Raw genomic sequence first — 27,175 nt, 5'->3', positions numbered from 1 at the left:
CTAGCTGGAACGGGCCTTGCTGCACAGGTCTCCGAGCATACAGTGGGTAAAAAGCTCCCTTTTCATGCGGATCGGGCCGCTCTGGAGACAGAGACCCCACTGCAGAAATAGTAATGGGTCTTTGACACACACCCCGCAACACCACACTTCTGCACATCCGAACTGCACTTTTTATGTGCGTGATTGAGCTCCTGTCCCTGATATAAAGGCATGGGCAGAACTTCCATATTGTCTTAACAAAATAAAATTAATAAAAAAATAAAAAAATTCCTTCCAGTAGCACCTTAGAGACCAACTAAGTTAGTTATTGGTATGAGCTTTCACGATAAAGTGTGCATGCACATGAAATCTCATACCAATAACTAACTTAGTTGGTCTCTAAGGTGCTACTGGAAGAATTTTTTTAAAAAAATTAATTTTATTTTGTTTCGACTACGGCAGACCACACTGCTACCTACCTGTATCCATATTGTCTTGTTTGTCTGTGGTGTCAATAAAGTTCACGCATTCAGCTGCCCCTCCTCTAATGGACAATGGTCTAGAGCTGGTAAATCACATAGATGTCACAAGGATCCTTCAAGAGCGTCACTGGTGGCCACTTTGCTTCCAGGCAGAATTCAAAGCATAGGTGATTAGCTACTAAAGACCTACCTGGCTTAGGGCCCACCACACTTCAGGGACTGCTTCTTCCCATACCACCTTCTCCACTCATCAGAAGGCCCTTCTCTGCATTCTTCTTCTTCTTCGGCAATCACTCGTAGCTGAGTAAGATGGTCTTCCAGGAACATGGTCTCAATAGTGAGTCCGTAAGTGACTGTGGAGGCCAATTCTGGATTCACACATCCTTCCACAGTGGGGACATAGGTTTCCGGGCAGGAGTTGATCACGGTGAGGGTTTGCCAAATGTGCCTTCCTCTTAGCATGTTTTCCCCTTTCATCCTGAGTTTGAGCGTCTTCAAAGTCCACGACACCTTTGGTAAAGGCTGCTCTCCAACTGGAGCACTCGCAGGCCAGTGTTTCCCAGTTGTCAGTGTTTACAGTGGTGTAGCGTGGGTTGTCAGCACCCGGGGCAAGGCAAATAATTTGCGCCCCCTAACCCGTGGATTTGCGCCCCCTAACCCGTGGATTTGCGCCCCCTAACCCTAACCCCCAGATGTTGCGCCCGGTGCGGCCGGCCCCCCCTGCACCCCCCACGCTACGCCACTGAGTGTTTATACTTTTTTTTTTTTTAGATTTTCCTAGAGAGAGTCTTTAAACTCTTTTGTTGACCACCAGCAATACACTTCCCATTTTTATGTTCAGAATAGAGTAGCTGCTTTGGAAGACAATAATCAGGCATTCAAACAACATGACCAGTCCAGTCAAGTTGATGTTGAAGAATCATTTCTTCGACACTGGTGACCTTTGCTTCTTCTAGTACACTGGCATTAGTTCACCTCTCTTCCCAAGTGATGTGTACATTTTTTCGGAGACACTGTTGATGGAATCTTTCGAGGAGTTGGAGATGGCGTTTAAAAGTGGTCCATGTTTCACAAGCACACAGGCAAGGCTGGTAGTAGGAGGGTGGGGGCATGGCTGAGTGGGACAAGCGCCAGAGCCTTCTTGGTGACTACACCCAGGCTGTGGAACAGTTTGGCCTTCAAAACAGAGTTAGCCATTTCCAGAGCTGGCCCTGGCTTAGGCAGGCCTGCCCTCCTCCCAAGTCATCTCGAGCTCACAACCCTGGTCATTTCCTACTGTTGGAGAGCAGAGCTATGCCTGCCACAACCCTGCAATGGGAACCTAAGCCGTGGGAAAGGCAGTGTGGTATAGTGGTTAGAGCGTAGGGCTAAGACCTGGGAGAGACCTGGGTTCAAATCTCTGATGGCTTGCTGCCTGTGGCCTTGAACCTGCCACTGACCGGTAGCCTAACTCAGGGGTCTTCAACTGGTGGGTCGGGACCCACTCGTGGACCGCGGCCCGATCCAAGACGGGACGCAGCAGGGCCACACCGCCATGCGAAAGCACAGGGAGATCTTGAGAAAGGGTCAACTGGGTCCTGGGTCTGAAAAGGTTGCCGGGCACCTGGCCTCGCCTACTTCGCGGGGTTGTTGTTGCGAGGATGAAAGGGGGAGGAGAAGAACCACGCGCGCGCCCCCCTTGAGCTCCTTGGAGAAGATCGCGGGCTGGAGGTTCGACAGAAGAGCCACGTGCGCGCTAAGCGAGCCTGGCGGATCGGGGACGCGGAAGTGCCCCGGGAGCGCGCCCGGCCTCGCGTGAGAAGGCGGCGCGGCAGGCGGGCGCGCCTCGGCCTCGCTCCCTTTCCTTGGAAACAAACTCGGGAAGCGATCCGGGAAAGGGGCGGCTCCGACCCCTTCCGAGAAGGCGGCGGGCCCGGCTGGCGTGACAAGGGGCGCGCAAGTGGCACGGCAGGCAGATCGCGCGCGGAGATAAGCAGCCCCAGGGAGGAGGCAGAGGCGCCCGGAGCCAAGCGCCGAGGCGCAACTTTTTTTGGGGGGGGGGACCCTTACTCCCCATAAATCCAGCCCCCGCCCACATAAGAAGCACTCAGCATAGCGGCTTGAACGAAGGGGATAGCTCGATGAAATTCAAGAGAGTGGCAATTAATTGCACATTTATTCCAAGCCCAATTAAAACTATTCACGTGAATTAATTCAACCACAGTGATGAACTTGACCCAGCGTAATCAGCTGCGCAACGCCCGGCAATCCTGTCCACCTCCAGCGCCCCTACCCGCCCCCCGCCTCTTGCACAGCTGTCAACTTTTCCCTTTTCGTGCGAGGAATCCTATTCGGAATAAGGAAATTTCTCTTTGAAAAAGGGAAACGTTGACAGCTAGGGCCTCTTGGCGCCCACCCTGGAGTCACCCCGTCCCAGCGGGAGCTACCTGCCACTTTGGAAACCCCTGGTTTGAAAGAGTAAAAAAATTCGTTTCAAAGCAGCAGTAAAGCGAATGGCCAGATTAAAAACGCCTGTCAACGCCCTACATGTCTGAATTGGCTTCCCTAAACACAAATGTTTCAGGCAGGTACCAAAAAGAGGACAGTAATGGTGCCTCCCTGCCTGGTGTCAACTGGCAGGGAGTTCCAAAGAACCGCTCTGAGCATAGATGTCAGTCCTGCCTTTACTATGAACCCAAGGCATAAATTTCTGAAAGCATCACATTACGTTCCCCTCCCACTTCCCAAAAGCAGCTTCCATCAATTAGGTGATTTTTGTCTTAATTTCAGGGTTGTGGGTTCAAGCCCCATCTTGGGTGAAAGATTTCTACATCGCAGGGGGTTTGACACTAGGAGTTCCTTCCAACAGTTTTATGGCTTTTTTATTATTTTAACACCCCCCCTTTCAAATAATTACTTAGATTAGATGCATTTTGTTTTAGTAGTTCAAAATGTGGAACATTCTTTTAAAAACCCACAACACCATGCCCACCATTTGCATACCTCTAGCAACAGAGAAAAATGGAAATAATAATATTGCCTATTGGAGATTGTCCTTCCAAAATGAAAGAAAAAGAAGCGTGAGAAAAATAAAAGCATTTTGGGGGGAACGGGTCACGAAATCGAACATTTTTTTGAGTAATTCTGCCCATCTTAAAAGCACATGTCTTTCCAGGGGTGCCCTGAGTTCAGATGCATTTGCTGGCAGGGAAGACTACACAGGATTGCTGCCCTAAAGCTGCTTACTTGTTGGTAAGCGCCAGTAAACTTAATGGAACTTGCTTCTGTGTGAGAGCACCTGTAATTGCTCGATATTAATCTCAACAGGGGTCAAACATATGTTGGAAATGTAAAGAAAAGGAAGGGACATTTTACCATATGTGGTGGGAATGCAGAGAAATTTAAAAATTCTGGGAAAAGATATATAATGAGTTGAAGAAGATGTTCAAAATAACATTTATAAAAAAAACCAGAGGCATTTTTGTTAGGGATTATAGGACAAGACCTGCCAAGGAAGAGAAAGAATTTATTTATGTATGCTACAACAGCAGCAAGAGTCTTGATTGCACAAGGATGGAAGAATGAGGAAACCCCGACAAAAGAACAGTGGCAAGAGAAATTGATGAACTATGCAGAACTGGTAAAACTGACATGCAAATTATGAGACAAGGACAACTGTAACTTCAAAGAAGAATGGGAACCCTTCACAAATTATTTAAAAAGACAACAAAATGAATTGGACTCCTTGGCAGGTTTTGAATAAACATACACAAATTCACTGAGGGATAACATAGAAGGTGGATAATATAAGGATGTACAGTGGTACCTCGGGTTAAGTACTTAATTCGTTCCAGAGGTTCGTTCATAACCTGAAACTGTTCTTAACCTGAAGCACTACTTTAGCTAATGGGGCCTCCTGCTGCTGCCGCGCCGCCGGGGCACAATTTCTGTTCTCATCCTGAAGCAAATTTCTTAACCTGAGGTACTATTTCTGGGTTAACGGAGTCTGTAACCTGAAGCATATGTAACCTGAAGCGTATGTAACCCGAGGTACCACTGTATACAGTTTTATAATATGCAGAAGTTAACATTGGATGAGAAATCATAGAGAGGGAGGGGAAAATGGGGGGGGGGAATAATGCAGATGATTTGTTTTGATAATTTGCTATGTTGAAATTGTTAATATATATATATATATATATATATATTAATGATATTAATCTCAACAGGAGAGATTTAAGCACACGTAGGACTCTCTCATCAAAACCGTTGGTTCTTCTAAGTGCTATACTGTACACCTCAGCCCTGTCTATCCACCTGTCTACCTGCCCATTCATACTCAGGAGTAGGTCAGGCTGAATTCAGTGGGACTTGCTTCCAGAAAAGTATGCACAGAGTTGCAGCCTGACTAGATCATGTCTGTAGTTTGGATAGCTGACATCAACATGCTGTTTTGTAAAGCCCATTTGATCTCCACAGGTGTGGAATTGATTTGAGAATGAATGAATGAATGAATGAATGAATGAATGAATGAATGAACTGGAGGATATCGCTTGGCTGTGCAATAAGAATCTGCAGCAGCCTACAGGATGTATCTAAGAATGCATGAAGTCGTCACCTCTAGCCCAGTCGTGGTGCTGAAGGCTGTTGTGCTGGGTGGCCTTGATGCGGGGAGCACTTTGCCCTCCTTGGTTCTCCCTAAGGCCGACAGCCCCTCCCTGGTCCTGCCTCCTGTTCCACTCCTCTCACGCGATGTCCTGTCCCGAACGTGACCTCCCCGGCCCCAAGGACCATTCCCCCTTCCCCCCAGTCCCTGTTTGTGTTTGCACGGGAAACCTGATGAACGGCAGCCAAACGCCTTCTCACGCAAACCAGGGCAAACTTTAACCCGAGGGTGAGGGGGGCGGACTGTGGCCTCTAAGAACTGGGATGCTGCCTGATAAACTTTGACCCCTGGGCCAGCCCTGGCAGACCTAGAGGCTCTGCTCTCTCCTCCAGGTCCCAAACTGCTCGGGCTGCATTCTTCTGATTCTACAGCCCCCAAAGCACCATCAGAGATCAATGCATTTTTGCTAGGGTGGAAATACTTTTTAACGAAATATTTTTTTAAAAAATAAACATAGTTTTGATTAAATATACGGTTGGTTATCATTATTGATATACCTTTAAATTATACCACAACGGGGATAGGGAACCTGTGACCCCCCTCACAGGTTGCTGGCCTCCAGCTCCCATCAGCAGAGCCAATAAGGACAGAAGTAGAGCTTTGCTGGATTAAAGGCCCATGCAGTCCAGCCCCTTCTTCTCACAGTGGCCAGCCAGTTGCGCCAAAGGGAGCCCACAAGCAGGACCCAAGAGCAAGAACACTCTGCCCACTTGTGGCCCCCTCCAGCTGGTACTCAAGGGCATACTGCCTCCGACAGTGGAGGTCAAATACAGCCATTGTGGCCAGTAGCCATTCCTGTGAACTCAGTCCTTCACATGCAGAAGAGCATAAGCAGAGCCCTGCTGGATCAGGCCATGGCCCACCAAGTCCAGGATCCTGTTCTCACAGTGGCCAGCCAGGTTTTAAAAAAATATTATTTCATTGCATTTTTCTCCATGGTTTCCCCTTTCCTCATTTAACCCCTACAGGTAGGTTAGGTTGAGAATCAGTTGTCTGGTTCCATGGCTGAGTGCAGATTTGAACCCTGGTCTCCCAGGTCCCAGTTGAACACTCAGACCCCTACACCACACTGGCTCAGCTGCCTCTGGGGAAACCCACAAGTGAGACAGAAGTGCAGCAACATTCTCCTGCTTGTGTTCTCCAGCATACTGCCTCTGACACTGCAAGTAGCACACAGTTAATATGATGTCAGGTAGCAATGAATAGCCTTGTCTGCCATGAATTTATCTAACCCAGGCATAGGCAAACTCCGGCCCTCCAGATGTTTGAGACTACAATTCCCATCATCCCTGACCACTGGTCCTGTTAGCTGGGGATGATGGGAATTGTAGTCCCAAACATCTGGAGGGCCAGAGTTTGCCTATGCCCAATCTAACCCCTCTTCAAAGTCATTATTGGCAGGCATCAGGACATCTTGCAGAAGTGAGTTCCATCATTCCACGGTGTGCTGTGTTAAGGACTTTGTCTCTTTGGACTCTTTCTCCATTCAGCTTCATTGAATTTTTTAGCCTCAGTGGCTACAATCCTGCACACACTTAACTGGTTCAGAGTAGGCCTTGTTGAACAGTTGGGATTCCTTTCTGAGCAAACGTGCCAGCTGTCTGTAAGTGGCTCCCTTGTGTCTATCTCATGATCTCTGCCAAAGTGAGAGAGGCTGCTTGTTCCCAGGGTTAATGAGGTCAAGATATCAGCCTTGCGTGCCAGGCTGCGGCTGAGTCTCACACACCTGAACACACCCTCCTTCCAGAACCTGTTCATGTTAGCACCAGATGAAAGGGACAGAAGAACTGTCAAGCAAGGCTGAAACAAGAGGCCCATTACAGTCACCCAGGCCTAAATTCTTCATGAACGGTGCTGGCCAATGGAGGAGATCAGGACTGGAGCTTCTGTGATTCTGGACTACAATTTCTACCCCCACCGGCTGTTGGCCATGCTGGTTGAGGCTGACTAGAGCTGAAGCCTGGCAACATCTAGAGGGCTGCAAATTCCTTACCCCTGCTCCAGATCTTGCTGCGTTAGCCCATTAGCCCCAAGCAGCACAGCCCATGTTCAGGGATGATGGGACTCATAATCCTAATGGGAACCTAAGATAGGAGGAAGGACTGCAGCACCATAGAGTAAGGCCCTTCGTCATAAATCATGGCCCCTGGTGGCTACTCCAATAAGCACATTGGTTCTTTTTTGGAAATCAATTGGCTGGTAGTGTTCCTCCACAATTGACTTGCAAGTGTCAGTTGTGTCTTGTAAAACAATTTCTTTTCTTTTCTTTGCAATGAATGCGTCAACTGCACGATTCCTTGTGTGCTTTCCTGCTCTCATATTTTATGAAAGAAGGCCTCTGTAACGCTACCAGGAATATCAAGGGTGGCTGGTAGCTCACTGGCAGAAAGGTGCTTTGCAGGCCGAATGCCCCAGCTTCCATCCCCAGTGGCACCTCCAGTCCAGTTCAAAGATTAGGTAGTGGGTGGGAGAAAGCCTCCTCCTTTGAGACCACTAGGAGCCATTGCCAGTTGGAGCTGACAATACTAGATGGACTAATAGTCTGGCTTGGTCTTGTGTATTCAATGCCTAGCAGTCTCCCGGCTTCTGTGGATGACCTGTTTATGGAACATCCACCCTGATGTGCTTCCACAAAGCTTAAAGGTAAAGGTAGAAGGACCTCTGACCGTTAGGTCCAGTCGTGGCCAACTCTAGGTTATGCTGCTCATCTTGCTTTACTGGCCAAGTGGAGCCAGCGTATAGCTTCCGGGTCATGTGGCCAGCATGACGAAGCCACTTCTGGCGAACCAGAGCAGTGCATGGAAACGGCGTTTACCTTCCCGCCGGAGTGGTACCTATTTATCTACTTGCACTTTGACGTGCTTTCGAACTGCTAGGTTGGCAGGAGCTGGGAATGAGCAATGGGAGCTCACCCCATCGTGGGGATTCGAACCGCTGACCTTCTGAACAGCAAGCCCTAGGCTCTGTGGTTTAACCCACAGCTCCTCCCGTGTCCCAAGCTTACAAGGAGGTTCAACTGTATCTTGGTTTTATTGAGCATTTGTCCTGTTTATTAAAAGGGTGGTTATATCACAACGTGCATTCATCAAATCATAGTTGGAAGGTACCCTGAGGTTCCTCTAGTCCAACCCCCGGCAATGTAGGAATCTCAACTAAAGCATCCATGACAGATGGCCAACCAACCTTCTGATGGAGTCTGTTCCACTGTTGAACAGCTCTTACTCTCAGAAAGTTCTTCCTAATGTTTAATTGGAATCTCCTTTCTTGTAAAGGGACGTGGGTGGCGCCTAGGACTTGCTGATCAGAAGGTCGGAGGTTTGAATCCCCGTGATGGGGTGAGCTCCCGTTGTTTGGTCCCTGCTCCTGCCAACCTACCAATTCGAAAGCACATAAAAGTGCAAGTAGATAAATAGGTACCGCTCCGGCAGGAAGGTAAACGGTGTTTCCGTGCACTGCTCTGGTTTTCCAGAAGCGGCCTAGTCATGCTGGCCACATGACCTGGAAGCTGTACGCTGGCTTCCTCAGCCAGTAAAGCAAGATGAGCACCGCAACCCCAGAGCTGGTCACGAATGGTCAGGGGTCCCTTTACCTTTTACCTTTCTTGTAACTTGAAGCCATTGGTTCAGTTCCTCTCCTCTGGAGCAGCGGAAAACAATCTTGTGATAGCCCTTCAGATATTTGAAGATGGCTATCATATCTCCTCTCACTCTCCTCCTTTCCAGGCTAAACATACCCAACTTTCTCAACCGTTCCTCATAAGGCTTGGCTTCTATGCCCTTGATCATCTTGGTTGCCCTTCTCTGCATACGTTCCAGCTTGTCAATATCCCAGAACTGTACTGATTGGACCATAAGAGCATAAGGAGAGCCCTGGTGGATCGGACCAATGGCCCATCTAGTCCAGCATTCTGTTCTCACAGTGGACAACCAGATGCCTCTGTGGGAAACTCACAAGCAGGATTCAAGCACAAGAGTGCTCTCCATGGGCGTAGCCAAGGATAGGCAGGGGAGGCAGCTGCCCACCCTAAATCAAATTAAAAAAATAGAAATACTTAACAGCTCGGTTCTGCCCCTCCCCTAACATAAGGCCTGCCCCCCAACACAAATCCTGGCTATGCCCATGGTGTTCTTCCCTCATTCCAGCAGATGCTATTCACAAGCATTTCTTTCTTTTTTTAATTTGTATTTTGGGATTTTTATATACATTATATTACCTCTTTCCAATTTTTTAAAATTTCCCGTACTATTTTTCCTCCCCCCCCCCCCAATATCCATGGGAAGGGTTCAAATAGTTATCCTCAGCCACGGGCATAGCGTCTTTAGTTTCCACCGAATGTCTTTTTCACAAGCATTTCTTAGCCATCATGGCTAACAGCCTTCCACCATCTTTGATCTGATCCTCTTTTAAAGCCCTCCAAATTGGTGGTCATCACTGCCTCCTGTGGGAGGGGGTTCCAGAGTTCAGGGGTGTGTGTGTCCCCTAAATCTTCAGCCATTGGATGTCTGAGCTCTAGTTGTTATGCAAGAGGGAGAGAAACTGTTCTCTATGGACCTTCTCCATGTCATGCATGATTTTATATACCGTATTTTTCGCTCTATAAGACGCACCAGACCACAAGACGCACCTAGCTTTTGGAGGAGGAAAACAAAAAAAATAAATATTCTGAATCTCAGAAGCCAGAACAGCAAGAGGGATCGCTGTGCAGTGAAAGCAGCAATCCCTCTCACTGTTCTGGCTTCTGGGATAGCTGCGCAGCCTGCATTTGCTCCATAAGACGTACACACATTTACCCTTACTTTTTAGGAGGGGAAAAAGTGAGTCTTATAGAGCAAAAAATACGGTACTTCTTTTACACACTTCCATCTTACTCGCCTTTCCTCAGAACTGAAAAGCCACCCAAAGTTGCAACCTTCCTCATGGGGGAGTTGCTCCACCCCCTCAATAATTCTGGTGACCATTCATTCAGATTTCTTTTATCCTGTACGTAGCTGCTTGCATGCCATTCATTCACCCCACACCTTCCAGAGAATTTCTCTGTCATTTTCCAAACCACAAGAAGTGGCAATGTTGTGCTAGGGTGACAAAGTGCTTTAATCCTCTTTCAGCACACAAACTGAGAGTTCTGGAAAGCGCTTTAATCCTGCCCTAAAAACACTGACAGCCTGGAGGTTTCCCTGATGCCAAGAGTGGACTGATCTGCATAAACAAGGTAGCTGCCAAAATGAAGGGCTGTAGCCAACTAAGTTCTACTTGGGGTAGACCCATTGAAATTAATGAGCCTATATAGAAGGAATAAAACTGGGACAAAGAGCCTACAAAGTTAAAGCCTTTGCAGATGATTTAATAAAAACAACCGAAAACTCATTAAAGTCTATTTTAGGAACATAGGAGAAAATGAATGAATAAGATCACCTATCTGGTTTCAAAATTAATAAAGAAAAGACTAAACTAATGGTAAAAATCTGGACACACAAGAAAAAGCAGAGCTGGAAAAAGCGACAGGGTTAAAAGTGACCAATAAGGCCACGTATCTGGGTATCTGGATCACCATGAAAAATATTAATCTTTACTATGTAAGGGTCTGGAGTGAGATAAAAAAAAGAGTTGGAATCCAGGAACAGACTTAAACTATCACTATGGGGAAGAATTTCAACAATTAAAATGGTTGTCCTCCCAAAAATGATGTTTCTTTTTCAATCTATTCCAATAATTAATGAACTCAATTGTTTCAAAGAATTTGGCAAGGCAAAAAACCCAGAATAAAATTTAAATTATTGACAGATTCTAAGGATAGAGGTGGTTTTGCACTCCTTGATCTAAAATTGTACTATGAAGCTGCCTGCCTGTTTGGTTGAAAGAATGGATGATCCTAAAAAATGCTAAGATACTTGATATAGAGGGGTGCAATAATAGAGTAGGATGGCATGGATATTTGGGATACAATAAAATCAAAATACACAAAGGATTTCTCAACCATATCATCAGAAAAGCACTATACAAAGTTTAGGACAGAAATAGATTGCTGCTGGAACCGAAAACCCCCTATTTGTTATCACCAATGGAGGAGGTGGGGGTGAAAAGGAAGAATATAGATACCAACTGGCAGATGTAAAGACTTACTAATAAAAGAAAATAACCAATTAAAATTGAAAAAATATGATACAGTGGTACCTCGGGTTACATACGTTTCAGGTTACATACGCTTCAGGTTACAGACTCCGCTTACCCAGAAATAGTACCTCGGGTTAAGAAATTTGTTTCAGGATGAGAACAGGAGGCCCCATTAGCTAAAGTGGTGCTTCAGGTTAAGAACAGTTTCAGGTTAAGAACGGACCTCCGGAACAAATTAAGTACTTAACCAGAGGTACCACTGTATACTCAAACATACCGGGCTAAGTTGGCTACAGTATCATCAATTAAATGGCATCTTTGAGGATGATAAAAAAACAACAAAAGGATTTGACAATGAAATATCAGATTTAGATAGGGAGTTGCTCTCAAACAACACTTATCCAAAATGTACAAGTTATTATTAAATTGGCATTTAAAAGATGTAATGGTAAAATGGGCCCGGGACTTTGGATATAGAATAGATTTAGACAAATGGGAAAATCTTTAGAAATATGACATCAAGTTCACAGCCTGCTATTTAATTAAATATTTTTTTTAATGATGTATAGGTGGTACCTCACTCCATCAAAATTGGCGAAAATGAATAAAAAACACAGTAGTAAGTGCTGGAGGTGCAATCACAAGGATGGGAATATATTCCACATGTGATGGACATGTCCCAGAATAAAAGTATTTTGGACATGCTATATGAAGAATTAAAAAAGATGTTAAGATACACCTTTACAAAAAACAAAAACCCAGAACTATTCTTCTTACTTTTATTCACAACAGACATCCCAAAAGATAATAAAAGATTTTTTCTGTACGCAATAACGGCCACCAGGATAGTGACCCCAAAATATTGGAAAAGCAACATAATCCCAACAAAGAAGAATGGTTATTAAAATTAAGCGAATACCTTGAACTCGGGAAATTAACGGAAATAGTAAGAAACCATCCCAGTGAAAAAATCAGGAGAGAATGGGGTGTCTTTACAAATTATATGAAGAAAGTCGGTTCCCAAAATTATAATTGGCATGGTCTAGACTAAAAATTCCACAGCTAAACAATAGTTTATGGTGTTGGAAGAGACTCTTGAGAGTCCCATGGACTGCAAGAAGATCAAACCTCTCCATTCTGAAGGAAATCAGCCCTGAGTGCTCACTGGAAGTACAGATTGTGAAGCTGAGGCTCCAAGACTTTGGCCACCTCATGAGAAGAGAAGACTCCCTGGAAAAGACCCTGATGTTGTGACAGAGGACGAGATGGTGGGACAGTGTTCTCGAAGCTACCAGCATGAGTTTGACCAAACTGCGGGAGGCAGCGGTGGACAGGAGTGCCTGGCGTGCTCTGGTCCATGGGGTCACGAAGCGTTGGACACAATTAAATGACTAAACAACAAAAACAAACAAGTCTCTCCATTAATGCAAAATGATTACAGACAACTAAATATATGAGATCATAGAAACTGTATAGTGGTCAAAGGAAGTCAACTTTTTCTATTTTCCTTTTCCTTTTTAATTTTTTTCCTCTCTTTCTTTTTTTCCCTTTTCTTTTCAATATGTATCACTTTTTAATTTTTTCTTCTTATTAGTAGCTTTTTGGTATTCGGTAACTTGTATTATTTGTATAACTGTACTCTTTTTTGGCATGTATGTAATATTTATATAGAAAATTCAAAAATAAAATAAAAATGAAATTAATGAGCCTAAGTCGGTCTATCTTGAATAGAACTAACGTTGTATACCCAATAGTTCTTTCTCATAGGAACATGAAGACACTGAATCACACTGGATTGTGCTGAGATGTGTTTTTCTTTCTCACACTGGTGTCAGAGTCAGGGTGGGAGGAGAGGCATCAGTCGAGGAACAACATGTCCAGTTAAAATAACATGTTTCGTTCAGGATTGTATCCTTTGCCAAGGTTAAATAGAATAGAGCAGGGCTCAGCAAACTTTTTCAGCAGGGGGTCGGTTAAGTACTTAATCTGAGGTACCACTATATCCTAATTTTATGAAATAAGTAAGTAAATAAACTACCCAACCAAGTGAAAGCAACAAGAGCAGATGAACAAGGCTAGACTGATTCTCAGGAGTGATCTATTACAGAGCTCACCTGGAAGAGAATATGACTGACCATCACTCGTTGTCACTTGGGGTTCCCAGACCCAGCTGCAGCTCCTCAAATGTATCACCAGTGATTCATGGGCCATCCTAGACCAGGGGTGGGGGACCTAGGTTTCAGGGGAGGGGGCAAAGGCTTCTCTCCAAGCCAAACCTCCCACTGGCCCTGCTTGGCACCCTCCTTGAGTACTTTTGCCTGGCTGGAAATGTGTCCTTGATCTTTGATGCCTGAATGGGGAGTACAGAGAGGAGGGTGTGACTGGCATGTGGCCCTTCGAAGGCTGTCCCAGAGGGGAATGCGGACCTCTGCCTGAAAAAGGCTCCCCACTGCGTGTCCTACACCATGAACCTTCTCTCTCGCAGGCCTGTAGGAATGTGATAGGCCTGTACTGTTTATTTTATTTGAGTTATTTGCTTGCTTGTGAACAGCCCCCTCATTGCTCACCAGCAGCAACAGAATGCCAAAGAGGTGTGGGTGCAAGAGCTGGCCACTGCAAGGAGTCAACTCTGTTTCTATGTTTGTTCCGACAACACTTTTACGGGACTTAATAATGCCACCCACAATGTCATCCAGAATGCCACCCATTCTTCAAGGTTGCATCAACTGTCAACGGGTGTTCTTCGGCATTCTCTGTATGACAAACAGGCCAGTCTCTACACCAAAGGACACAAATCTGACATCATGGTTCAAAAGTCAGCAAAGGGGGGGGGGACTTCCAAGGGAAACTGCAACTTGAGACTTTGGAATTGCAATGCATCAAGAGGACCAATGATCTCTCTTGCAGAATAAACTGATCAACACGTGAGATGGTGTGTGGCTAAGGAGAGTCTTTGAGGGCCAGGCATAGAAGCCGGGAGGGCCACAAAGGGCCCTGGGCCTGAGGTTGCCCATCCCATTTTTAATAGGTCCTGATAAAGGTTTTTATTATCCTCCTGTTACTTTTGGAGTGAAGCCAAACCAACCAATAACTTTGGAAGAGATGTGCCACTGGGATCCACATGCCAATCTTTCTCTGCACCAGATTAAGACTTATCTCTTTTCAGATTAATTTTAAAGAGGCTATATTATTTCTCTCTATATATATTTTTTACAAAAATGCTTAAAAATTTATTCTTATAGTTTTATGAAGGATTGCATTTTGTCCTATTGCTGTTGTTCATATATGCTGGACTCCTCTAAAGAAAGGATTATGGCTAAGAAAACTGGCAAACAGATGATGATCATCATCCAGAGCACGGATTACCATAGGACCCTAGATTTGGAAGGGACCATCTAGTCCAACCCGCTACAAGGCAAGAATCGCAGTTGAAGAATTCCTCGCAGCTGGCCATCCAACCTCCACCTTCCGAGGGAGCCTGCTAGGACCCCCCGCTCCCTGCAGGTGGCTCACAACCCCCGCTAGCCCGGCCGGGGCTCGGGGAGGATGGGAGCCGCCTGCTGGGCTGGCACAGCTCCGTGTGAAGGCGCGGAGGGAGGCGCTCCCAGGGCTGCCGGCGGCCTTTCCCCGCACGCGAAGGAGCAAGGGCGGCGGCGGCGAGGCTGCGCAACAGCCGCTGCGTGAGAAGGAGCCCTTGCCCAGCCCGGGGGACGATCCGGAGGCCCTCTCGGAGCGCGTCGCGTGTTGCCAGCCTGCCAGCCTGCCAGGGTGGAGCAAAGCGGCGGAGTGGGGAGAGGTTGCCCTTCTTCGCACGCAAACAGGCCCCCCCCCCGCGTCACGCCTTAAATACAGCCTCCCACAAACTAGGAGCGAGCAGCTGAGAGGGAACAGCTGAGAGCCACCAGCAGCTTTTTCTGAAAATGCTCTAAAAAATAAATAAATCCTAAAATTTATAAACCGCTTGACAGCTACAAAAGCGGTTTGCCAAGAGAATAAAACTGCCAGGAAAAAAACAACCCTTCTCAAACATTCAAAGGATAACATCAGCAATAAACTAAAAAAACAGATTGGAACTCACATCCCTTCTACATGTCTGGGTAGGGCTGTCCAATCCAAAGAATGTCACAAAGATGCCAATGCTTCGTATCAAGAGGCGGGGAGTTCCAAAGTGTAGGTGCCGCTGCACTAAATGGCCAGCCGAGTTCTTACAAGTGCAGAGAGGGTATTGTGCGGAACCTGAAACTCTGCCAATTCCACTGATCAAAGTGGCCACAGGTGGGGTAGGGCGACCTTGTAGGTAAACTGGTCCTAGGTTGTTAAGGGTTTTATATACTAATAGTAGCACCTTGAACTTGGCCCAGTAGCAAACTGGCAACCAGTAAAGATGAAACAGGTGTGATATGCTGGAGAGGCCTCACTCCTGTCAGCAATCATGCTGCAGCATTCTGCACTCACTGCAGCTTCTGGGTCAGGCGTGAGGGGAGCCCCCCATAGAGCTGGACCGGCAGGGGAGTGGCAGAGGGCTTCTCTGCCCCAGTGAAGATGCCACACGTTCTTGCAAGTGGAATCCTCTCCCCAGCCCTTCTCTGGAAGTTGCCAGAGGCCAGTCACTTTTGTGGGCTTAGTTACATTCAGGAACAGTCAGCCTTGAATGTTTCAGTCATAGCTTGCAGCAGATAAGAAAACAATTAACACATGATTGCACATGCAAAAAAAAAAAAAGATGGTGTTTAACAAAGTTTTACTCAGAGTAGACCTATTGAAATTAAAGGGACAACTTAGCCATGCTTATGAATTTCATCGGGCCCACTCTGAGTAAAACATCATTGCATGCCATCCAATATTCACCATAGCTTGGAAACTTTATCATGTTAATGAATAGAGAGATACAATCACAAATCTGCCATGCCTGTTTTGGCCCTGATTTACTAGACTGAACATGAAAGGGACTGTTTGTTCCAGCTGGAGTGCAGTGACTACCCATGAGAAAATAAGTCAACTCCAAGTGGAGCCCTCAATGTTGTTTACTTGCTCTTGCTGTGAGAGAAGTGTGGCGCACGTTTTGCGTGGCAGAGAATTATCTTCAAGAGCCCAGAGTCCCAGGTGGAGATCAGCAGGGTGTGTTCAAGTGGGTAAGGCAGAGCTACAGCTGCCTGGCACGCAAGGATGGTACCTGATACCCAGCAGGCAGGAGGAGGCACGGCAGGTACCCAGCCCTGCCTGGCATAGGCAAGGTGCTTTGTTCCAAATTCTTGTTGTCACGCACATGCTGGACTTGTGTGTGAGGAAGCATTCCTGCAATTGCTTGGGCATGATTTCTCAGCTGCATGCCTTCACTCTCTTGACTCTGTGTACTGGAGACACCTCTTCTACAGCCTCAGCTTCCCAGACGGTGACAGCATGTCGCATTCAGGCCCCTTCTCTCTCTTTTTTAAAAAAAATAATATTTATTAAAGTTTTGAAAGTTACAGGAAAAAAAAGAAAAAGAATTAAACATAACAAAACCATACAATACAAAGACAAAAATACTACATAACAATACTACATACTACATAACATATATACATAACAAAAATAAAACAAAAACAATTAAAAAAACCACATCCAATACTTTCAATGTTATTAACTTTCTTTTACTTGTTTCAGCGACCTCCTCACACCTCCCTTTTTTTGTATTCCACTTCGATTAATTGTTTCAGCAAATCCTTTCCAGCTTCCTCAATTTTCTATCCTATCATTTAACTTGACAAATTCTAACATTATTTTTTCCTTTAATCCATTTACAATCTATTGTACTTAATTCTTTATAAAATTTCTGCTAAAGCCATGTAACTTCATTCCAACATCTTTCTAACATTCCTTAATTTTACAATATTTCTGTAGATAATCTTTAACTTTCTTCCAATCTTCTTCCACCATCTCTTCTCCCTGTTCTAGGATTCTGCCAGTCATTTCCGCCAATTCCATGTAGTCCATCAACTTCAACTGCCACTCTTCCCGGGTGGGTAAATCTTGAGTCTTCCAATACTTTGCGATGAGTATTCTTGCTGCTGCTGTTGCATACATAAAAAATGTTCTATCCTTCTTTGGCACCAATTGGCCGACCATGCCCAGGAGAAAGGCCTCTGGTTTCTTCAGGAAGGTATATTTAAATACCTTTTTCATTTCATTATAAATCATCTCCCAGAATGTCTTAATCCTTGGGCATGTCCACCAAAGGTGAAAGAATGTACCTTCAGTCTCATTACATTTCCAACATTTGTTTTCGGGCAAATGATAAATTTTTGCAAGCTTGAATTCAGGCCTTTTCTCTAAGCAGCGAGACACGGTGACCCAGGTTTGGCTTCATTTTAATGTGAGCAGGTAGCACCAAACCAAAAGAGTGGGTGAGGTGCCTTCTTTTCCCCTCTGTCTCCCTTTAATTTAATTTGTCATCTATTGAGCCAGCCTTTCCCTCTCTTTCACTCGCATACCCATTCACAAAGCACAGAAGCATTTTTCTCTTCATTCACACATCACCCATTCTCTCTCTCTCTCTCTCTCTCTCTCTCTCTCTGGGTTTTGGGGGGCACACTTAAGGAGATGGAGAGCCATGTGGCCCTCCAGGCTGTGTGTTGCCCTTTACCTTACCTTAGGGACGCGGGTGGCACTGTGGGTTAAACCACAGAGCCTAGGGCTTGCCGATCAGAAGGCCAGTAGTTTGAATCCTCGTGACGGGGTGAGCTCCCGTTGCTTGGTTCCTGCTCCTGCCAGCCTAGCAGTTCGAAAGCACATCAAAGTGCAAGTAGATAAATAGGTACCGCTCTGGTTTGCCAGAAGCGGCTTAGTCATGCTGGCCACATGAGCCAGAAGCTGTACGCCGGCTCCCTCAGCCAGTAAAGCAAGATGAGCGCCGCAACCCCAGAGTCGGCCACGACTGGACCTAATGGTCAGGGGTCCCTTTATCCTTTACTTTACTAAGCTTGATTGGAGCTTCCAGGCTCTGAATTCAGGAGGATAAACAGATAAGAGTTCCCTGGCATGTTGGAGACTTAGTGGACGTGGAAGCCCTTAACACAATATGTTAAGACAAATGTGTGTGTTTTATTTATTTATTTGAATAACAGTAAAATACCACGATGGGTGCATTTGTGACACTTTTTTAAAAAAAGGCTACCTGCCAAAGAGCTGGGCTGAAGGGAAGCACACTCCGACCCCATCTGTTTTCCAGAGGCCCATGTGCCCCTGCGAAGGGGACCCCTCTGCCTACCAGGAAGGACCTCGTGGCCAGGGGAAGGCCAACCTGGAGCCATCCATCAGTCAGAGCAGTTGCAGGAGGGGCAATGACCTCCCTAGCAGGGATGCCACAATGTGTCTGTTCCAGCTTCTTTCAGTTTCACAATCTTCCAAGCGCCAGAAGTGGTTTAGTCCTGCTGGCCACATGACCCAGCAAGCTGTCTGTGGACAAACGCCAGCTCCCTCGGCATGAAAGTGAGATGAGTGCCACACTCCATAGTCACCTTTGACTGGACTTAACCATCCAGGGCTCCTTTACCTTTTACCTTTTTTATTTCAAGAGTAAGGCACCATGCAACTATTACCTCCAAAACAATTTACAGTGTTTACTTTATTTCATAAAATTTATAAACTGCTTTAAAAAAAAAAGTCTTGCCAGCAAGGGGCTCCCTTCCTTTGCTGGCGTGCTCCATTATATCAAACTCATGCCATTCCAGGAAGGGGAAATGGGAGCACAAGAGTTACCACTGATTTTGGAAGCTGTCAGTACGCTACTCTGAAAGGAAGCTCTGTAACCCTCCCCAAACATTGGCAGGTAAAAGTAGATGACCCGTAAGCCAATGCTAGAGCCCACTTTTTGAGCATCTGTATATATTTCTATAGTATGGGACGCGGGTGGTGCTGTGGGTAAAAGCCTCAGCGCCTAGGGCTTGCCGATCGAAAAGTCGGCGGTTTGAATCCCCGCGGCGGGGTGCGCTCCCGTCGCTCGGTCCCAGCGCCTGCCAACCTAGCAGTTCGAAAGCACCTCCGGGTGCAAGTAGATAAATAGGAACCGCTTACTGGCGGGAAGGTAAACAGCGTTTCCGTGTCCTGCGCTGGCTCGCCAGATGCAGCTTGTCATGCTGGCCACGTGACCCGGAAGTGTCTCCGGACAGCGCTGGCCCCCGGCCTCTTGAGTGAGATGGGCGCACCAACCCCAGAGTCTGTCAAGACTGGCCCGTACGGGCAGGGGTACCTTTACCTTTACCTATATATTTCTATACTGTTTTAAATTTAGTATCTGCTCTTCAGAAGGCACCAAGGCAGGTTACAACAACACATTTTAAATGTGCCTGGGGGGGGTCATTGTTTTGTTGCTTCTGGTTTAAATATTTGTGCTTTTATCTTGCATTTTTATCTTGCGAATCGCCCTGAGAACTTTTGATGAAGGGCCGTATATAATGCAATGTAAAAGAATGTGGGGGTTTTTTGTCCGTCCTTTTGCACTAATATATAAACTTCTATGCACACTTTACAACATCCACCCCCCACAGCACCTACATTTTTGCACACATTACAAACACACACACCCTTACACGTATTCTACTCACATGTGACCACGTATACGTGCTGTGCTGGGAAATAATTAAATAATTCAATTCACACCTGCAAATGGCGGGAGAAGCTGGAGAGTCCTTGTGGCTCTTGAGGAGATGTCTATCACTGTTTGAAAAGCCATTCTTACAAGGCTTGGTTCCAACCCCACCTCTTTCCTCCTCTCTGCCCCACAGATCAAGCCATTGGCAGAGAGAGGAAGCCCAAGCTGTCAGATGGGAAAGCCTTTATCGTTCCTCTTATCTGCCTTTCAGAATTCCTCACTGGTGAGTCCTGCTGACAGTAGTGCCCCCTAGTGGGCATCTCAAGCGAACCTTATGAGAGAGTTGCAAGAGGATTGGCGCTGGAGATGGTGATGACTATGATTGTTCTGAGCGGTGAGAGATGTTCCAGGTACTTAGCCAGGGTTCAGTTTCCTTGGAAGGTCAGTGGAGACTGTGGTGTCTTTGGGGTATATGCACTTATTTTTCACATATGGACCTCCTGAGCAGAAGATGGAGGGGCTCATAGCACCAGGGGAAAACCCTGAGGCACAGCTCTGGGTCCAGCACAGAGCAGGCAGGTCTCTGTGTCTCCAGCTTCCAGCAACAGCCAAAACCCACACAGCCTGCTGTCTTGGCTTCTCGTCCCCCATCCTGGGGTGACACAGGACCTGGCCAGGTAAGGTGGAAAAGGGCAACAGGGCTCACTCTTTACTTTGCTGGGCCATTACTTTGAGAGCCAGTGTGGTGTAGTGGTTAAGAGAGGTAGACTCGTAATCTGGTGAACCAGGTTCGCTTCCCCGCTCCTCCACATGCAGCTGCTGGGTGACCTTGGGCCAGTCACACTTCTCTGAAGTCTCTCAGCCCCACTCACTTCACAGAGTGTTTGTTGTGGGCAAGGAAGGGAAAGGAGAATGTTAGCTGCTTTGAGACTCCTTCGGGTAGTGATAAAGCGGCATATCAAATCCAAACTCTTCTTCTTCTTCTTCAAAGAACCTGGTCTGACTGTTTCAGCAAGTTTCCTCACGTGCACAGGATCCCAGATTTAGAAGGAGCCCATCCAGATTGATGCTCCTCCAAGCATTGTTGTTGTTGTTTAGTCGTTTAGTCGTGTCCGACTCTTCATGACCCCCTGGACCAGAGCACGCCAGGCACTCCTGTCTTCCACTGCCTCCCGCAGTTTGGTCAAACTCATGCTGGTAGCTTCGAGAACACTGTCCCACCATCTCGTCCTCTGTCGTCCCCTTCTCCTTGTGCCCTCCATCTTTCCCAACATCAGGGTCTTCTCCAAGGAGTCTTCTCTTCTCATGAGGTGGCCAAAGTACTGGAGCCTCAGCTTCAGGATCTGTCCTTCCAGTGAGCACTCAGGGCTGATTTCCTTCAGAATGGATAGGTTTGATCTTCTTGCAGTCCATGGGACTCTCAAGAGTCTCCTCCAGCACCATAATTCAAAAGCATCCATTCTTCATTATTATTCTTGCTATTATATAGATATTTAAATAAAATTTACAACCACTCAAAGCAGTTAACAAAAAGGATAAGACAACAAAATTATTAAGAAAAAAATTACAGTAACTGTTTAAAACATACAAAAAGTTAAAATGCTAAGAAGAAAACTCACACCGACTCTCTAAGCATCTGGACAGACCTCTCTGCGCGAGAAGAATGTTTTTAGCAGGCACCAAAAGGAGCACCACAAAGGTGCCTGCTTGATATCTTTGGTCGTTCCCTGAGTTGGCGAGGCTAATTTGACAACAACAAGAAATGGAGACTTTAGTGCCCCCGGCTCAGTCCTGTGGAACCCTCTGCCACTAGAGATTCAGTGGGCACCTTCTGCACCAACGTTTAAATGCCTGCTGAAAGCCTCCTGCAATGGTCTATTGATGCTTGTTTTTTAATTTTAATTTTGATGGTTAACTTGTTTTTAACTTTTTGTGATTTATTGTTTGGTTTTTATACCGTTGTAAGCCACTGAGATATATTTTCATGGCCAACGGCACAAGCTGGAGTGTGCTACCCTTTAGCTCTCCAGCCCAAGGGTCATTGATTGTACTGACCATCTGTCATGTATGGTCTAGTTGAGATTCTTGCATTGCAGGGGGTTGGACTAAATGACCCCTGGGTTCTTTCCAACTCTAAATTTCTGTGATTCTATTGGATCAAACATGAATAATTCAACCCCAACTAGGTTCCTTCCATCACAGTCTGTCTCTCTTTCCTCTTCCAGGAAGCTCTGGAAGGATCCTTCTTCATTCATGCCAGAGCACTTCCTCACTGCTGAGGTAACTGTGAGGTGGATTTGTAACTGGTTGACTGACCAGCTACAAGGAGGACTCACTCAAGGTTCCTCATCATCCTGGAAAAAGATGACAAGTCGCTGCCACATGGTTCTATCTGGGGCCTGTTGCTCCTTAACATCTTTATAAATGACTTGGATGAAGGAATTGAGGGGATGCTCAGCCAATTTGCAGATGACACCAAACTGGCAAGGGTAGCTAACGCCACAGAAGACAGAATCAGGATTCAAAATGACCTTAAAAGATGGGAGAACCGTGCCCAAACCAACAAAATTAATTTCATTAGGGACAAATGTAAAGCTCTACACTTAGGCAGGAAGAACCAGATGCACCAGTATAGAATGGGGGACACTTGGCTTGCCAGGAATACATGTGAAAAGGGTCTACGGGTCTTAGTAGACCATAAGCTGAGTGTGAGTCAACACTGTGATGCAGCAGCAAAAAAGCGATGTTATTTCAGGCTGCATCCACAGAAGTATAGTGTCCAGATCAAGGGAGGTAATGGTCCCACTCTATTCTGCCTTGGTCAGACCACAGCTGGAGTCCTGTGTTCAGTTCTGGGCACCGCAATTTAAGAAGGATGTTGACAAGCTGGAACATGTGCAGAGAAGGGCAACCAAGATGATCGAGGGTCTGGAAACTAAGCCCTATGTGGAATGGTTGAGGGAGTTAGGTATGTTTAACCTGGGAAAGAGGAGACTGAGAGGAGATACGATAGCCCTCCAAGTATCTCAAGGCCCTGTCCCATGGAGGAGGAGCAAGCTTGTTTTCTCCTGCTCTGAAGGGGAGAACCCAAACCAATGGCTTCAAGTTTCAAGAAAGGAGATTCCGACTCAACACCACAAAGAACTTTCTGGTGGTTAAGAGCCATTTGACAGTGGAACAGACTCCCTCGGAAGATGGTGGAGGTTTTAAAGCAGAGATCAGGTGGCCATCTGTCAGGGATGTTTTAGTTCAGGTATCCCCAACCTGTGGCCCTCCAGATGTTTTGGCCTACAACTCCCATGATCCCTAGCTAACAGGACCAGTGATCAGGCATGATGGGAATTGTAGTCCAAAACATCTGGAGGGCCGAAGGTTGGGGGGTGCCTGCTTTAGTTGAAATTCCTGCACTGCAGGGGGTTGGACTAGATGATCTTTGGGCGTGCCTCCCAAGTCTACAATTTTAGGATTCTGTATACTAACCCTATTCTGTCCAATGCTTCATGTGGATTTAGATTGTGTGTATCATCATGGACATAATTATCCCCCCACTTCAGACTCAATCCAAGACAAGGGTGCAGAGGAGGAGGAGGAGGAAGAGATGGTGATGCCCAGTGGCTTGTGGGCTTCCTGCCAAGCAAGCAAGTGATGAGGAAGATGGAACAGAATAAGGAGTCTGGCAGCTGGCAGCGGCAGTGTGGTGGTGGATCCACTGAGGGAGGTGGGCTCAGTGAAGCAGCCGCGATGGCACCCTACCAGGATCGCACTTCTGGGGGCGGGGCGCTCCCCCCCCACTCCTCTTCCTCCACCAGGGGGGTGGAGGAAGTCTGCCCTCAGGGGCAGACTTTGCTCTTTCAAATTTCAGCAGCGCCATGTGCAAGATGCAGAATCTGGCTCCCCCTGCCTTCTCACCTTCCGTTCTGCTCAGTTCACTATGTCATAGTTGTGACTCTCTGCAGCACCAGCTAGGTCAGGGGTATACAACCTAAGGCCCGGGGGCCGGATGCGGCCCAATCGCCTTCTCAATCCGGCCTGCGGACAGTCCAGGAATCAGCGTGTTTTTACATGAGTAGAATGTGTCCATTTATTTAAAATGCATCTCTGGGTTATTTGTGGAGCCTGTCTGGTGTTTTTACAGGAGTAGAATGTGTCCTTTTATTTAAAATGCATCTCTGGGTTATTTATGGGGCATAGGAATTCGTTCATTTCCCCCCCAAAAAATATAGTCCGGCATCCCACAAGGTTTGAGGGACAGTGGGCCGGCCCCCTGATGAAAAGGTTTGCTGACCCCTGCCCAAGGTTCAGCACCCAGTGTGGCCAAACTAGTTGTGGTGCCCTAAATCTGCCTATGTTTCCCCTCTCCCTGTTTGTGATGGCAGAAGAGCCTGAAAGTGATCCAACAAGCTCCTCACACAAACCTGGGCAATGTTTAACCTGGGCTGGAGAGGGCAGATTCTGCTTTGTCATCTGAGGAGTGTCAACATCCTGTGTGCCGGGAGGAAAGCAGAGGAGAGTCTGGCACGAAATCATGGCGGAATTCTGGGTACTAAACAAGCAAGCGGGGAGCCTCCATGGATTTTCTCTGCACACTTCCTGCTTCAAACAGTTGCCTTTTCCATGAATTCAGTGGAAGATTCAGTACTGGAAGATTCAGAACAGATAAAATGAAGTTTTTCATGCAGCACAGAGTCAAACTATAGAATTTGTTAGTGTGGGACTAGCTAGACTGATGGCCTGATACAGGAGGCTCTTCTTACGTTCTTAATTGGAAGCATAGCTGTCAACTTACAGATTTGAAAATAAGGGACCAGCAGCCTTGAAAATAAGGGACCAGCAGCCAAAATAAGGGACCTCTTCCAGGCACTCCAGTCTTCCTGTCCTCTTGCAGTCTGGTCAAACTCATGATGGGTAGCTTCGAGAACACTGTCCAACCAACTTTGTAACCAGAGGTTCAACTGAATAGAATCTGAATCACATGCACCTCAAGGCCTATGCAGCCTCAACTTAAGATGGCTCCCCGGCCTGGCTTTGCACTGCAAAGTTTGCAGCAGCACGTGCAACAAAATGGTGTCCAGCATTCAAAACCCCCCTCAGCGTGCATTAACTAGCCACACACAAGGCATGCAAGCTCCACCCCCCAGTCGTTCTTAGACTTCTTATTGGGTGAGCAACACAGCCAAGCAACACAGTTGGAGCCTCCCTCCTCCCTGGCCGGCAGGGAGGGAGGGAAAGGAGCTGCTTCCTTTGAAATTTAAGGGACATCATTTCAGGGACATTTAAGGGACATCCATCAATAAGGGACAGCAGCGGGACATGGCACTGGAATAAGGGACTGTCCCTTCAAATAAGGGACACTTGACAGCTATGATTGGAAGGCGATGGGAACAGCACCGGGGGAAAGAGGAATGAATCAATGCATCTCTCAAACTCGTTTTTCATTTTTCAAATCTTTAGTTCAGTTCACCCCAATTCATTTTTTAAAATTGTTTGTAAATTTGTATGCCTTTTTGCATGCATGTCTCCTAATATCGACATTTTTGCATGCAATTGCCACTATTATTTATTTATTCTTCTTTTGTTTACCAAAAAGAGGAGGTTTTTAAGCAGAGGTTAGACAACTATGTGTCAGCAGTGGTGTATCATGGGTTGGCAGCTGCAGGCTGCTCGCTCTCTCTCTCTCTCTCTCTCTCTCTCTCTCTCACACACACACATGCACGCGCGTGCACATGCATGCTTGTGCACACACACACAGGCCTGTCTTAGGAGAAGACCCTCCTCGCCTAGGCTGGCATGCCCCTTGAGAGTTGCCTTGGTCGTTGCCTTGTGCTCTGGAGCCTGGGCGGAGCTTGTGGGGCTCCAGGACTGGGCAGCACAAGACACTGGGACAAAGGAGGAGGCAGAGGTGGGAACAGCCTGGCAAGGGGGTGGCCCCCAAAGAAGATGCCTCACCTCACCTCCCCACAGAGCTCTTGCATCTGGGTCGTCCTCCTTGCGCATACACAAATGGCCATTTTAGGTAAACAGGGGTTGTAGTTTGGGTCGTCAATGTAATAAACACATTCAGAGGTGAGGAAGCATCCCTCACCCAACTTGTGCCCTTGAAATTTTTTTCGCCAGGACAACGGCCCACCTGGCACGCCATGCTGCACCACACCACACACTGTAAGCAGCTGCATACCACATGTGGCAGGTGCCTGGGGGAGGGTGTGCCCCCGGGATGGTGTGGGCACAGAGGCTCAGAAGGTGAGTGCAGCCCATGCCCAGCCCCTGCTGCCGCTGCTAAGTAAGACTGCGCTGTGTCCCTGCCTGCCTGTGGCCCTTGATGAATGCAACAAGCATGCGGCCAAAGGGCGCACTCAAACTGCCTTCCAGTCCTGTGCCACTTGGTGACGCTGCAAGGCTGCATGAGGAGGATGCAGTAATAATAATAATAATAATAATAATAATAATAATAATTTTATTTATATCCCACTCTCCCCAGATGAAGCCGGGCTCCGAGCAGCTAACAACAGTAAAATGATACAACATTCTAAAATCAATTCATTATAAAATCAGTTCAAATCAGATTAATGGCAACCACTGGGCTCTGTGAAGATTGCCAAAGGAGGGGGTCAGGTTGTACCCTGGCCAAAGGCCTGGTGGAACAGCTCTGTCTTGCAGGCCCTGCAGAAAGATGTCAAGTCCCGCAGGGCCCTAGTCTCTTGTGACAGAGCGTTCCACCAGATCAGGGCCACAGCCGAAAAAGCTCTGGCTCTGGTCGAGGCCAGCCTAACCTCCCTGTGGTCTGGGATCTCCAAGATGTTTTTATTTGAAGACCGTAAGGTCCTTCGTGGGACATACCAGGAGAGGCGGTCCCATACGTACAAGGGTCCTGGGCCGTATAGGGCTTTGAAGGTCAAAACCAGCACCTTGAACCTGACCCTGTACTCCACCAGGAGCCAGTGCAGTTGGTATAGTACTGAGTGAATGTGACCCCACAGCGAGGACCCCGTAAGGAGTCTCGCCACGGCATTCTGCACCCGCTGGAGTTTCTGGGTCAGTCTCAAGGGCAGCCCCGCGTAGAGCAAGTTACAATAATCCAGTCTGGAGGTGACCGTCGCGTGGATCACAGTGGCTAGGTCAGGGCGAGAGAGGTAAGCAGCCAACTGCTTAGCTTGGCGGAGGTGAAAAAATGCAACAGGCATGCGCCCTGAAAAGGAAGGATCCATGTCTGTTTCATCCTTCTCACACAGGCTGTCAAAGCAGCATGAGTGCACTCCTCAGGTGTGTGGCTGCAGTGCCCACCAAGGGCCATGGGTGGGCAGGGGTGCAAAGGGTGGGGCTGGCAGGGCATCAAGAAGTAAAATGTGCTCCCCCACAAATGCCCCTCTGGCCCTCCCCATGTGACGT

At 47.0% G+C, this 27,175-nt stretch overlaps 1 protein-coding gene and 1 long non-coding RNA gene across 2 annotated transcripts in view; both read left to right on the top strand.

The window, feature by feature from the left end:
- CLK3 (CDC like kinase 3) overlaps positions 1-27,175 on the top strand; it is a 200,346-nt gene that overhangs the window by 61,734 nt on the left and 111,437 nt on the right. The window lies entirely within an intron of this gene.
- LOC310825216 overlaps positions 1-27,175 on the top strand; it is a 114,957-nt gene that overhangs the window by 73,901 nt on the left and 13,881 nt on the right. The gene's annotated exons all lie outside the window — the stretch shown is intronic.

The sequence above is a fragment of the Podarcis gaigeae genome (genome assembly GCF_964106915.1).
Source record: "Podarcis gaigeae genome assembly, chromosome: 9".
NCBI lineage: Eukaryota > Metazoa > Chordata > Lepidosauria > Squamata > Lacertidae > Podarcis > Podarcis gaigeae.
Note: the sequence above shows the minus strand (reverse complement) of the source record. Positions and strands in the feature narration are given on the sequence as shown.